General features: G+C 31.1%; 1 long non-coding RNA gene across 4 annotated transcripts; it reads left to right on the forward strand.

The window, feature by feature from the left end:
• The first annotated feature begins 2,728 nt into the window (after positions 1 to 2,728).
• Positions 2,729 to 8,398, forward strand: LOC112727966 (uncharacterized). Of its 4 annotated transcripts, XR_011868823.1 has the most exons (6): positions 2,729 to 3,128; positions 3,379 to 3,505; positions 3,697 to 3,865; positions 4,235 to 4,373; positions 7,697 to 8,025; positions 8,130 to 8,398. It is a non-coding gene; the product is annotated as an uncharacterized lncRNA (long non-coding RNA). The 4 variants fall into 4 exon arrangements; XR_003166078.3 differs by lacking the exon at positions 3,379 to 3,505 and having other exon boundaries at positions 8,130 to 8,393; XR_003166080.3 differs by lacking the exons at positions 7,697 to 8,025; positions 8,130 to 8,398 and having other exon boundaries at positions 4,235 to 4,858.
• Positions 8,399 to 13,808: the final 5,410 nt, after the last annotated feature.

Here is a 13,808-nt window from a genome sequence, read left to right on the forward strand (position 1 = left end):
ACGGGCAGCCTATACCAGAACCGGAGGTTGACACGAAAAAACTACAGATAGGGCAAACCAAGGAAGAACATACGTTCATCAACAGTAACCTCCCATATATGACCTCAAGGAAGAACTTGTGAGCCTCTTGAAATGGAACAAAGACTTATTCGTGTTCATCCCGGCTGACATGCTGGGCATAGACCCTAATCTAATGTCCCACCGACTAGCCGTGGACCCCAAATCCAAGCCTGTGGCACAAAGGAGACGAAAAAAGTCCCCAGACCAAGCAACCGAGGTCAAGAAACAGGTCAAAGCCCTTTTCGAAGCAGGCTTTATCCGATAGTTAAATTACACGACCTGGTTGGCCAGCGTCGTGTTAGTAAAAAAGTGAACGGAAAATGGCGAATGTGCGTCGATTACACGGATTTGAATAAAGCCTGTCCAAAAGACGCCTTTCCCCTTCCAAATATCGACGGACTCGTCGACGCCACGTCTGGCCACCAATACTTCAGCTTCATGGACGCCTACTCCGAGTATAACCAAATACCCATGCACCGACCGACGAAGATAAAAACGGCTTTTTATCACTTCCGATGGCACGTACTGCTACACAGTCATGCCCTTTGGATTAAAAAAACGCAAAAATCACTTATCTGAGTCTCGTTAACAAAATATTCCAGGACCTATCCGAAACCAAGCTAAAAGTTTACATAGATGACATGCTTGCTAAAACTCAATCGGGTGAACAACTCATCGGCGGCTTATTTTTAATTTTAAATAACAAATCGAACTTTTAAATTTAAAAAATCAGAGGGTCATATTTTCATAGTGCACAAATCGGAGAGTTCGATTAGTATGCTTAAAAAAATTTTCAGTACTACAATACAAATCTTACCATCAGATTTGTATTTTTTTTCAAAAAAAAAAAATAAAACTCAAATTTATGATATAAAAAAAAATTAAAAATCACAAATTTGATTTGATTCTCATATTTGTGATATCCATACAAGTAAAAATTTATTAAATTTTTACATTATTAAAAAACACCGCTACAACTTTAATATTAAAAATAAATAACTCAGTAGGGCTAAAATAAAGTTGACACCAACATGCCAAAAGAATTAACAAAAATGCTCTAAAAGAATTCGAGGAGAATTCCTTACGTGGCTCTAAAAAGTTTTCAATTGGGCAAATAATTTTGATATTTATTAATGAAAATGCATGCTACTGAAAATAGCAAAATTCATGCTATTTAAAAGACTAGATAGCGAGGTGAAGCGCGTCGGTTAATTCACCGCTACAACCTAACTAACTTTACATGAAATTTCTTGGTACTTCTCACGATCTTACTGATTAGTTTCCCTTCCCAAATGCCAATAGAAAGATGAAAATGATAAGCTTATTATTATGATAAGCTTATTATTAATAATAAGCTCGTGGTAGTAGACCATTTTGACTAGCTATGAGGTTCAACCCCCAGCTACTAAAACGATAGGTGCATGCAAATCTCATTAATAAGAAAATATAGAGTTGAACTTCCAAACGAGGTAGAACCGTGTTCATTAAATGACTGTGGGACAAATACTGCGACAAAGAGATTGTGATTGTTAGATTTTCATTATGATAGTGTTCGTACCTTATGTGGAGGTTACAAGCTGAGAAGATTCGGAGTCCTAACTTGAACGATGTTGGAATTAGGCTGAGAACTATCTATAAGACATTCGAAATCTAAATTAGTAATGTTTTAAGTAATAGAAAGAATAGAATGTTACTTGTTTAACGCCAAAAAATCCATGAAAATTTTTCAGTTTCCTTCGAACAGTTGCTTCTCTCTATTTTCGAATGGTCAAAAAAGTAAAAAGTCAAATATATTTAATGATAACTTATCTTTTCTATTTTCGACTTTATTACTTCTTTACTTGTTCTTTTTTTGTTTTCAACTTAATGACTTTCTCACCTTTTTTTTTTTAATTATTCTGTTGGTCTCTATAGTTTCGTAAAATTTTTAATAATTAGATTTTTATATTTTTTTTTTCTTTTAATTGAGTCCTTGTACCAATTTTTGTTTTTAATTTGATCCCTATACTTTATTTTCCTTTTAATTGATCCTTGCACTAATTTTTTTTTTGTTTTAATTAGGTTTCTATACAATTAAACCAATTACTGTCAAGAGGGACCTAATTGAAAAAAAATTGGTACAGCGATACAGGGACCCAATTAAAAGAAAAAAAAGTATAAAAACTTAATTAAAATTTTCACAAAATTATAGGATTAACAGAATAATTAAACCTTTTTTTATATGACATTTGACATGATTAAGGACTTGAAATTCATGATCCATAGAGAGAACTTCTTACTAATTCACTGTAGAAGATGAAGCCAAAAAACAAAAGAAAACACCACATTGAACCATCTGAAGTCGTTCTCCCGACCTCCTTTGGTTACATCCTGGAAAAAGACTTTCACTCTCCTGAGTTCGTAGACTCATATCTTATGACTAAGACCACCAAATGGGACTAGTCAAGATACTCTTTGAAGACACCTTATCCCACTACAAAAAAAGAGGTTTAAAATGGCATTTTTATTACGGCGGTTTTGAAAAACCGTCGTAATATCCGGGCATTAAGGCATTTTTTAATGCCGCCATAATTGATTTATATTTGGTGGCGGTTCTATTAATTATGGCGGTTTTGAACCGCCATTAACACATATGTATAAAATGCAAACATTTGCAATCCCTAGTTTTAGAACATGTAACATTATGCATATGGCGGCCTCTTCCTTCTCTCTTTCGTCCTCCTCTCCGTCGAATCCAATTTTAATCATTTCAGAACCCATTTTTGTCTATGTTGCTTTGTCCACTACACTTTTACCCTCCATCGCTGCTGCATCTTCAACAGAATCGAAGGTTCCAAGCTACACACGCGCCTTCTTCCTCACGCTATAGAACCGCATTTCGCGAACGTTGTTTCCCTATTGTCGATGCTCCTAGCCTGTGCGACGATTTCCGATCCTCTTGCTCTCTAACGACACTCTTCTCCAGTAACATCTCCTATGATGATGTCTCCTCTAACTTCCTCTCCTTGCCGTCCTAGCTCTGTGTCTTTTCCGCCATCAGCACCTCCCTTTCGTTCTGAATATGGAAGGTCAGCTTGCTACTTTTTTACATTTTAGGATTCAAAAGTACAAATTATTTCTCTGCTTTTTGCTTATGTGAAATTGGATATGCTGATAAGGTATTGAAATTGGAATTAATTAATTCCTATCATAGGTAAATTTTTAATTAGTTACGTCTTTCAATTTTTCTATATCCAGATATTTTAGAATTAAAGATATCTATAGCAGAAAATAAAGACATGTATGTAAGGATACTGAATGAACATTTTCTAAATTTAGGAAATTCAATGAAATTAAGAAGAAAGAAAAAATGAATTATAGCATGAGAGTAAGTAATGGAACGAAGAAGTTGCATCTTCTCGTGTAGTAGTGCTGCTCTCTTTTGCTCTCTAGAAACCATGGGAAGGTGTGTTATTTTTGTTTCTTCTGTTTTGCTATATATATATATATATATCAACTTCTGTAGATCTCTATCTGAAGCTATTTATATATAATTAGAGAGATAGAAAATTCCTATAAGGAAGACCTCTCATCAAACAACACTATTTACTATTTATTTATTATTGTTGTGTTTTTTTTTCTCAAAAACTATCAAAGTTTCTGCTGTGGTCTGAGGGATCGCCATTCTCAACCTCAATGCTGTCCAAGGAGGGTAGAATATGCTATCCAAGTTGGTGCCACAAGAAGAACAAGTCAGAGGCTAGTGTGTTAGTTCAGCATGTAGCAATTGTCTGGTTTTCATGTTGAGAATAGACTCAAGGAAGAGGTATAAAGCATCTGCTGAAATTTGACACGTTTTTGTTCTTAGATTTAGTCATAGTTTGTACACATAATGGCAGTATAGAAGCAAAATAGTTTTGTTCCTTTGTGCTATTTGTTGAAATATTTTTAGTATTTAGGGAACCAGATTTTATATTCCAGATGTTTTGCTTATGTGATAGGCTTAAATATTTGTTTAGAAATCAACCTTAACTTGAGTAGTTAATAATTGTGCATTCAATCTAAGTTATAAATCCACAACTACTTTATTCTTATAAATTGTAATTTGAGAATAATATATTTTCTTTATTTATAAATCCTGTGGTTTGCTTCATTATCCTGTGACCAATTTTTGTGGTTGCCAATTTGATGACAGGTTCTGAAGTGGGAAGATGCAGAAATCGGAGAGCTAAAAGAAGGCGAGGTGCGCACGAGGAACAAAGCCATTGGCCTTAATTTTATCGATGTCTACTTTCAGAAAGTTTATAAAGCCCTCTCATTGCCTTTCACACCAGGTTTTTGGAGTTTATTTACCTCTTATCAATTGATCTGTCATAAAACACTTATGCCAATGCCAAAAAAAAAGAAAATAAAAAGAAGAGGTAGAGAAAAATTGTTTCGGTTCTATAATGCCATTAATGAGCAGTGACCTGAAGACTTGTCTGTTCTAGTGTTCAATTACTCCATGCAGCAATTCAAATTGTGGATTATTTAGCTTGGTTTAGTGCTTAGTCGATACTTGTTAGTTTGACTAGTTTCAACATAGAAGGGGATGAGGTTTTCAATTATTCACTTGCAATTGGTTCCTTTACTGGGATTAGGTAGAATTAATATTTTGCTAAAATATTTTATTAGTTATAAGTTATAACAAAAATTGTACATTGTATTCTTGGCATTTTACATACTGGAAAATTAGATTTTCTCCTACTTATTACCGCAGAGAACACTAGAAAATGATTGGGTGTCAACGAAGTTATATTCTAAATTTTGTTGATGGCTATGATCCATGGATTCTTTAAAATTAAGGATGTATTGTATTGCACTCTTATCTTTCAAAGAGTATTTGAGTCAGTTATGAAGACTTGCCTCACCATCTATTATCCATAGAATCTGTGGATAATTGACCGCTGGTTTTCAATTACGGTTGTAGTGATCCTATTTCTGTGGTTAGAGCCAAGGGAATTGGAGTTCTTGGGCTTGATCGATAGTGAGCAGAATGCCATGAATGGGGTAAGTTTAGATGGTTTAAATACGTTATTAGATATTAACATAGTTTAGAAAATTGGATGGTAGATTTGATTGATTAGTGTTTATTGCAATGCTTGTATTTTAGTAAGTTTAGCAAGACAAGGTTTTGTATAGGAGTTATTACTTTTGATTTTCAATAATAAAAAATTATATATTATATTAATATTTTGTTTATGAGTTATACAATATTTTATTTATGGATTATGATTTTTTGTTATTGGAAATTTTAATCACAAAATTATTTATTTAACGCGATAAAAATGACGGTAAAAATTATTTTTTTAAACGATAAAAAATGTCACTATCAGGGTAAAACGGCGGTTCAAAAATGCCATTTTAACCAACCAAAATGCTACTGTCAGGGTAAAAATAGCGGTTCAAAAATGCCATTTTAACCAACCAAAATGCTACTCTGTCAAGGTAATAATGGCGGTTCAAACTGCCGTTTTAACCTATCCGAAAACCGCCATTTTAACCCTGGAAATAATGGCAGTTTGAACCACCATTTTAACCAACCAAAATGCCACTCTGTCAGGGTAATAATGGTGGTTCAAACCGCCATTTTAACCTATCCAAGAACCGCCATTTTAACCCTGAAAATAACAGCGGTTTGAACCGCCGTTTTAACCTATTCAAAAACTGCCGTTTTAACCCAGGGAATTGTGGCGGTTTTTAGAAAATCGCCGTAATAACCAGAATGGCGCCCAGAATTACGTCGCTTTACGAAACCGCCATTATTAGTAATAATGGCGGTTCAAACCGCCGTAAATACCAAAAAACCGTCGTTTTTACCAGAATTTTTTGTAGTGTCCTGAGTTTAGAGGATACTTTTTTTAAGCTACTTTTGTTAGCGATACCAAGGTATAAATTTTAAATTTTCGTTTTGAATTTATGACAAAGGATAAAAAAATTAACAATGCCAACACTCAAATTTAGAATTTAAACGCATCTTTGACTTCTCTTTAAGAGGAAACACTACAAGAAATGTGTTGAATACCGCCGGATTTAGCGTCGCACATTAGCATTGATTTTGCCAATGGATTTATCGATGATTTTTGTGTGGAATTCGTCAAATTAAATCATTACTGGAGGATTTTCATTTTTGACGGTAAATTCGCAAGTAATAACTGGAGGAAAAATAGACACGAAATGTAGCGTAGGATTTACCGGCAAATTTTGCCACCAGCAAACCCAATTATTAGTGGAACGCTGCATTTTGGTGACTCGCAATGCGTTATCGTCGGATTTATCCGCCGATAAATCTAACGGTAACGAGCCCTAAAATTCAAAGTGCGAACCCTCTCCCCCTTTATTTTGAAATCTCCTCTATATATATATCTCTCTCTCTCTAACCTCTCTTATCTCACACTCTCTCTAACCCTCTCCTCTCCCTGCCGCTCTGTCAGCCTCGCCGACGCCTCCTATCGCCACCTCCTCTCCCCCTCACTGAAACCAGCCCGTTCCTCCTCTTCCCTCCGTCAATCGCAATTCTCTCTCTCTCTCTCTCTCTCTCTCTCTCTCTCTCTCTCTCTCTCTCTCTCTCTCTCTCTCTCTCTCTCTCTATTTGTGTCTCGCTTTCGTCGTCCAGCACCGCCGTGTGCTCTACCAACAGCCATTGCATCTCCCTCTCCTAAGTTCTTCTTTCTATGTTCGACACTCAGGTTTCATGGTCACTCTTTTTCTTTGTTTAATTTAATTTAGGATTTAGTTATATGTTAATTTAGCATTTAGAATTTTGTTATCATATGCTAATTTAGGATTTAGGATTAAGTTGATTTAGGATTTAAGATTTAGTTATATGTTAATTTAGGATTTAGGATTTGGTTATCATATGCTAATTGCATGCTTTAGAAGAATAGAATGTTAATGAGGGTGGAGACTTAATGTTTAGTGTTGGGTGGGTTTAGGCCATTGAAGATAAATTCTCTTGTTAAAGCCTAAATAATTAATAATTAATATTTTTTATGTGACTATATCAAATATTATTTCAGTTATTAAATTTAATTTACTTGCCTATGATATTTGAAGATATAAAATTAATACTATATAAGTTGTATTAATTATACATTGTATATTTGTACCTAAATCATTATATATTGTCTGTGCTAGTATCTGTTTCTTGAAATTTATGAAATATAATAACTTCTATGAATTAATGAGAATGTAAAAGATTAGTTCTAGTTGAGTATTCATCATGTGAATCTATATGAATGCATAGAAATTATGAAATTATTATAAATAAATATGAAGTAATATATTATGAAGTCATTATTGCAAAATAAATTTCATGATGATTGAATGAACATGTATAACAATTATTTGCTGAAATTTTTAAGCATAATTGAAACAAAAAATGTTGCCTTTTCAATGTATAAATAAGTTAATATATTCTGCTAGAAATATTGTGAATTTACTTGAGTTTTGACCGATATAGTGGATTGAGGTTGGTTGAATTTGAAAGAACTGTAAAAGTGGATATATGTCCAATTTTAGGGGAGGTTATCTCAAACTCTTTTTATGATAATATAAATGTTGAAGGATTTGTGTTGTATATATGTTGATTAGTGTTAATAATATATTCTCTTTGCAGACATGACGACAGGTAGTAGAGGTAGAGCGACTAGGTCTTGTGGTCGTGGTAGAATGAGGGTTTCCACGGATCCCCGGACTGCTCAGTCATTGCTTTTTACTCCGATTACCCCGTCGACTCCTTTGACATCACAGGTGGGTCCAGTGGACCAACAGTTCATCTTGGCCCCGAACCCCCGAACTACGTGGTTCTTTCTGTTACACCTCCTCTGCTCCCTACAGCTCCAGCGACAGAGCTCACATTGGGTGATTCCTCTAATGCATCCCAACCAGATGCTCCTCCACCACCGTCTGCATACGGATGAGGATTTGGCTTTATGGCATTCAGAAGTAAGTACATACAATTTTAATGTCTTTTATCCGTAATCTATTTTGAATTTGTTAAGTTTTATGTGTTTTTATGTGTTTGTCTAATCTTAAGTTTTCATTGATAGGTTTACACCAAACAATAATACATGTACACATGATATCTCTAATGTGATTAAGTTCATGTACGATAACCCATGGCCGAACTACATGAAGATTCCTGTTGAGACCAAAAAGCGATGATTTTAAAAGTGGATAGTAAGAATTCAATGTTGTTGAATTAACTCTATTTTAACTGTATTTTATTTAGACTAACTAATGTTGCTGAAAAAAAAAAATCAAATAGGTTTCATTTTTTCTTGGCAGAGATTTCATTTTTTCTATGAATGAGTAAAAAATGTGATTTACATATTAACTTATATTGCTAATTTTTTTTTGGAATGGGGATATTGCTAATTTTTAGAAGCATATCAAATTCAATAATAAGCATATCAACTTTTAGACCGAGGATATTTTTGTATGAAAATAGGTTTATTTTGTAAAGAAAAAATTTTTAAAAATATTATTTTATCTTACTGACAAAATTATAGGTGGATTTTCTGTCTATATTTAGAGTTGGAAATGCTTTCTTAGGTTTTAATTACCGACGAAAAATTTGTCGAAAAATCTGTCGCTAGTTACCGATGAAAAATTTGTTGAAAAATTGGACGGTTTAAGCAAAATTAAAGTGACGATTACGAAGAAAAATCTGTCGATAACGAAAAAAAAATTTTTGGTAAATTACCGACAAATTTTCTGTCGAAAAATCTGACGATTTTTTAGTGAAAGGGGGGACCATTACTGAGAGAAATTCTATCGGTAGCGGAAAAAAAATCTGTTAATAAATTATCGACGAACAAAATCTGTCAGTAAATAATTTTCGACAAAACTTTTATAGAGGGACAAAATTTGTCGGTAATTTTGTTGGTAATAAAAAATCCATTAGTAATGAAGACCAAATCTGTTTGTAAATTCATCTATAATAGGCAATTTTTTAGTTCTGTTCGAAAAAAAATTATTTTTTATTAAGACACAGTTAAACACATACTACCACGTATATTTCAATTTTTTAAATTTAAACTTCTCATTTCTTAAAGTAGTACGTTTATTTAACTTGATTAATTAAAATTACTTATTTTAATATTTGTTCTGCAACCTTAATTTTCAATATTTTTAAAATTAAAAATTATGAAATTTAAAAAAATTAAAATCTAAAATTATCTATTTTCAAATTCTAAAATTCATTCTGCTACATTTGTTTATTTAAATTTTATAATTTTCTACTAATAATACTAAATAAATAACCCTTAAACTTTAGGAATATGTTTATTTAATTAAAATTACTTATTTTAAAATTTATTCTGCAATATTAATTATCAATAATTTTAAATTTAAAAATTACAAGTTTTAAATTTTTTATTTTTAAAATTTTTAATAATTTTAAATTTTAAATTTATTTTGCCACCTTTGTTTATTTCAAATTTTATAATTTTACACTAATAATAGTATTAGGTTTATATTTTAGTTTAAAAAATTACAAACTAAGATCAACTTTAAAAATACTAAATCAACATCAGTTGAATAAAAGTTGTGAGATCTTTAATTAACTAAACACAAGTATTTTTAAATTACAATATCAATTTTTTTAGAATATTTATTTTGAAATCATTTAATTTATACTATTTTTTTGTCAATTTTAAATTCACTAATTTAAAATTTATAAACTAATTTTTTTAAAAAACCAAATACACATCACTAAACTCTAAATCTTAAACCTTTAAACATAAACTCTAAATCCTAAATCACAAACTCTAGATCTTAAACCCCAACACATAACTTCTCAACCCTAAACCCTCAAGAACATATCCTAAACCCTAACCACAAATTCAAAATGCCTCAATCATAACCTAAACTATAAATCCTAAACTACAAACTCTAAACAATTACTACTAAATAAAAAAATATTAAACAAATAACTCTTAAACACTAAACCCAAAACCTCTTAACTCGCTTATAAATCTTAATCCATAATTCTAAACCTTAAATCCTTAATCCTTCAAATCTAAACCAGAAACTATAAATCATCACTAATAATAATAATAATAATAATAATAATAATAATAATAATAAGAATAAGAATAATAATAATAATAATAATAACTTTTTTTGGTTTAGAAATGGAAATCTTCATTAATTAGTTTTACAATTACCTAAATTTTTACAAATAGAGCATTATCTTAACCCTGTTCACTTTAATTTTATTTTATTTTTAACTCATCTTCTAAAAAAAGACCCTTATAACACTCCAGCCACACATGACACGTGCTCATCATCTTCATAGTTTTGCAAACCAAAAAAAACAGGTCCATGTACACACAAGAAAGTCCAATACCTTAATGATAGTAATTATATCCACATTAGTCCCACTAAATCAATTTACTTTCTACCGACAAATTCTGCCTTCACTGTGTCCCAGTGTCAGTCAACCTGCAATGGTTCTGGCGTGTGTTCTATGTCTATTCTTCATTTACAGAAGCAAAACCCCTTCAGCACCGTAGCATTCGGTATTCGCCAATGAGTCAAAAGAATAATGTTTTAACTTTGAAGTGCTGTGAGCATTTCCCGTGGCCACTTTCGTGTTTGGGCATTATTGCACATTTGCACTTATAGAGTAGGTCCAATGGATGTTAAAAAAAAAAAAAGAGGTTCCAATTCAAATATTGGATTGAACATGTTTTTCATGACCAAAAAAAAAATTATTTTATTTTTTTTTTCATTTTTATTTTCCAAGTGGAATGCATTGGAATCTTTCATATTGTTATACAAAATTTCCATTATGGCTCCGGGTAACCAATTTTGTCGATATCTGCCATGATATGTGCAATATAAAGAAGAGAGGCGAACCTGAGCCAAGACAATGAAAACAATCTCATGCATGGCAAGAGTAGTTTTCGTTGAAGTTTACAACACCTTCTTCCCAAGTAGTTTAAAGTAATTTTAGACAATTAAATAATCATAACTTACAAAGACTACAAATTCTAATGGGATTGTTATAAGAATTTATTTTGAATTTTGATGTACTGTCAGTGTCAGTGTAAAGTATTTTTATACGTGCATTTAATTACGCAATGCTACATCAATAAAAAAATTATTTTTTACGACTGCAATTTACACTATCAGTGTATTAAAATTAAACTTTTGTTATAAATGTAATAAGTAGGGTTTTTCGTGCTAATATGATATTTATATAGCAGAATCGGTCTCGTTTGAAAAAAAATAAAATTCAGTCAACAAATGAAAATTTTACAAATACAAAAATTAGAGAGTTATATATTTAAAATAATAAAATTACAAATTCAGAATCTATAGGTATTAATTGTTGACTATTTTTCATATAATCTCTATGTATTTGTCCTAATACTTAAATCATTCTTACTACTTTCCCTTTTCCTACAACCCATGATCTATGCTTCGTTGTAAACTTAGAAGCGCATCACCTTAAAAGATCTTAGAAAAAAAAAAGAATCATTTCAATAGTTTAATTTAATTATTATCGCTTTCCTTTTTCTCGTCACTTTTTCAACAAAGGTTGACTGAATATGAACCAAAGAACCACCGCTAATAACTTATTAGAAGAAGGTTATGTACTCTGTACTCGACCATTTTGAAGGTAAAATTTCTTTTTTCTCGTCACTTTTTCAATGCAAAAGAGAAGGGGGAAAACCGTGTCATGCTTAGACAGTTAGATTCTATTCATCAATCATCAGTTTTAATTGTTTACTAGTTTAGTTATAGTTTCAGTTTGTTGAATAATATTCTTCTTAGTTTAACAGTTATGTCATTTATGAATCCAAAAGCACTTTTGTTCCGGAAGTGACTTTAGAATTACGTCTTATAATTGTGGAATATAGATTTGTAGGATTGAGACACAAATTTGCGGGGCATCTTTCCAGTCCAGGTTAGCATTTTTATTATAATAGAGATGTATCTGCAAAAGACTTCGTTGATCAAATTAGCTCTAATAGATATAATGATTAGAATTATTGGATCGCATATCTTAAGTGTGTGTTAAACTTTTATTTAAAATGTTTTGAGAGGGATCTTAATAGAGAAAATAATTCGAATAGACTTATATGAAATTTATCCAAAATTCTATGCGAATATATTTAAACAGTGCAATTAAATATCTTTTAAATAGTTTCTTTTATTCAGTCTCTAGAATTAATACGTAAAAGTATGTATTAAAATTAATTAAATAATAATAAATTCTTTAAAAAGTTGACTAAAGACTAAAATTTAAAAATTAAAGAACAACATTTCTCATATCTAAAAAAGGTCCAATCTAAGAATTGAACCATAATTTTGATTCTATATACTTACACATTTAAAATCATTCATTCTTGTCATGATAATTATTAAAGTTCTTACCATTAATTTTTATATTTGCTTACCACTTATTAGCATATTAAATAGTGTTGGTGGATTTCTAACTCAAATAAAGTCCACAAATTAAATAAAAATAAATAAATAAAAAAGTAAGAAAGAAGTGATTAAAAGCTAAAAAAAAGTAGGAGACAAAGATTGCATTCCAAACAAGAATAAGAAAAGAAACAGAGAGGTAGAGGAGAAGAACATCGACAAAGAGAAGAAAAATGGAAAAGAAAATAGTGCTATTTTGATCATATTAAATTGGTATATTTATTTTATTTTTTATGAGATTTTAGTATGTTAATTTTAGTATAGAGATGAATATTAAAATATAATTTGTTAGTTATATTATTTTTTTATTATTTTTTGTCTAACTTAAAATATTTATTTTGTATAGAACACTACAACATTTTTGATCTATGGCAACATATATTCGAAACAATACTTAAAAAGTGTTGTCTAAAATAATAAAAAGCAACTCTTAATATTTGTTGCAAAAAAATAAGACTATTGCAACTCTTTTAAATCAACATGTTATAAATGTTATTTTTTAGTTAATTAAAAAACATAACAAAAATGTTGCTTTAATAAATTAAATAGACAACATTTATTGTATTCATATATTACATTTTATAAAAATTGCTTTAAAATTTTTAATAAACATCAACTTATAAATGTTGTCTAAAATAAATTAATATTTTTTCTTAAAATTATAAGCTTCTCTCCAAATATTTTAACAAAATATTTTTTCCCACTTTAACTAAAAAAAAAGAAAAACAAAATCCCTTTCCTCCACGGGCCTTCAATTCATCATCTTCTTCTCCTTTTACTGAAAGAAAGTCTGAGACAAAACCCAACCCTAACAAGCACAAAATCATCTTCATCTTCCTCTCTTCGATGATGGCAATAGAGGAGACATTGACGTGTGCTCTTCTTTGCTAATTCATCCTCATCTTCATCTTCCTCAGACATTGACGTGCTACTAAATCATCTTCTTCTTCGTCTTCTTCTCTTCGAGGATGGCAATGGAGGTCTTGACACGCGTTTGAGCTTTGATTCTCTCTGCTTGTAGTTCGAGATTCAATCTTCTCTGCTCGCAATCGAGATTCAATCCACTTTGTTCGCGTTTGACCTTCGATCATCTCCGCTAGCAGTTTGAGCTTCCATCATTTCTGCTCACTTGTTCATCACCGGGTACCTATGATTCTGCCTATTCCTTTTTCTTTTTCATTTTGAATCCTAATTTTAATAATGTTGATGTTGCTATTATAGGGTTTTTAGTAATAATGTTGCTGTTTCGAGCTTGCCGTTCATATTTGTGTATATTTGTGTATTTTGTA

Source organism: Arachis hypogaea, chromosome 12 (assembly GCF_003086295.3).
Source record: "Arachis hypogaea cultivar Tifrunner chromosome 12, arahy.Tifrunner.gnm2.J5K5, whole genome shotgun sequence".
Taxonomy (NCBI): Eukaryota; Viridiplantae; Streptophyta; class Magnoliopsida; order Fabales; family Fabaceae; genus Arachis; species Arachis hypogaea.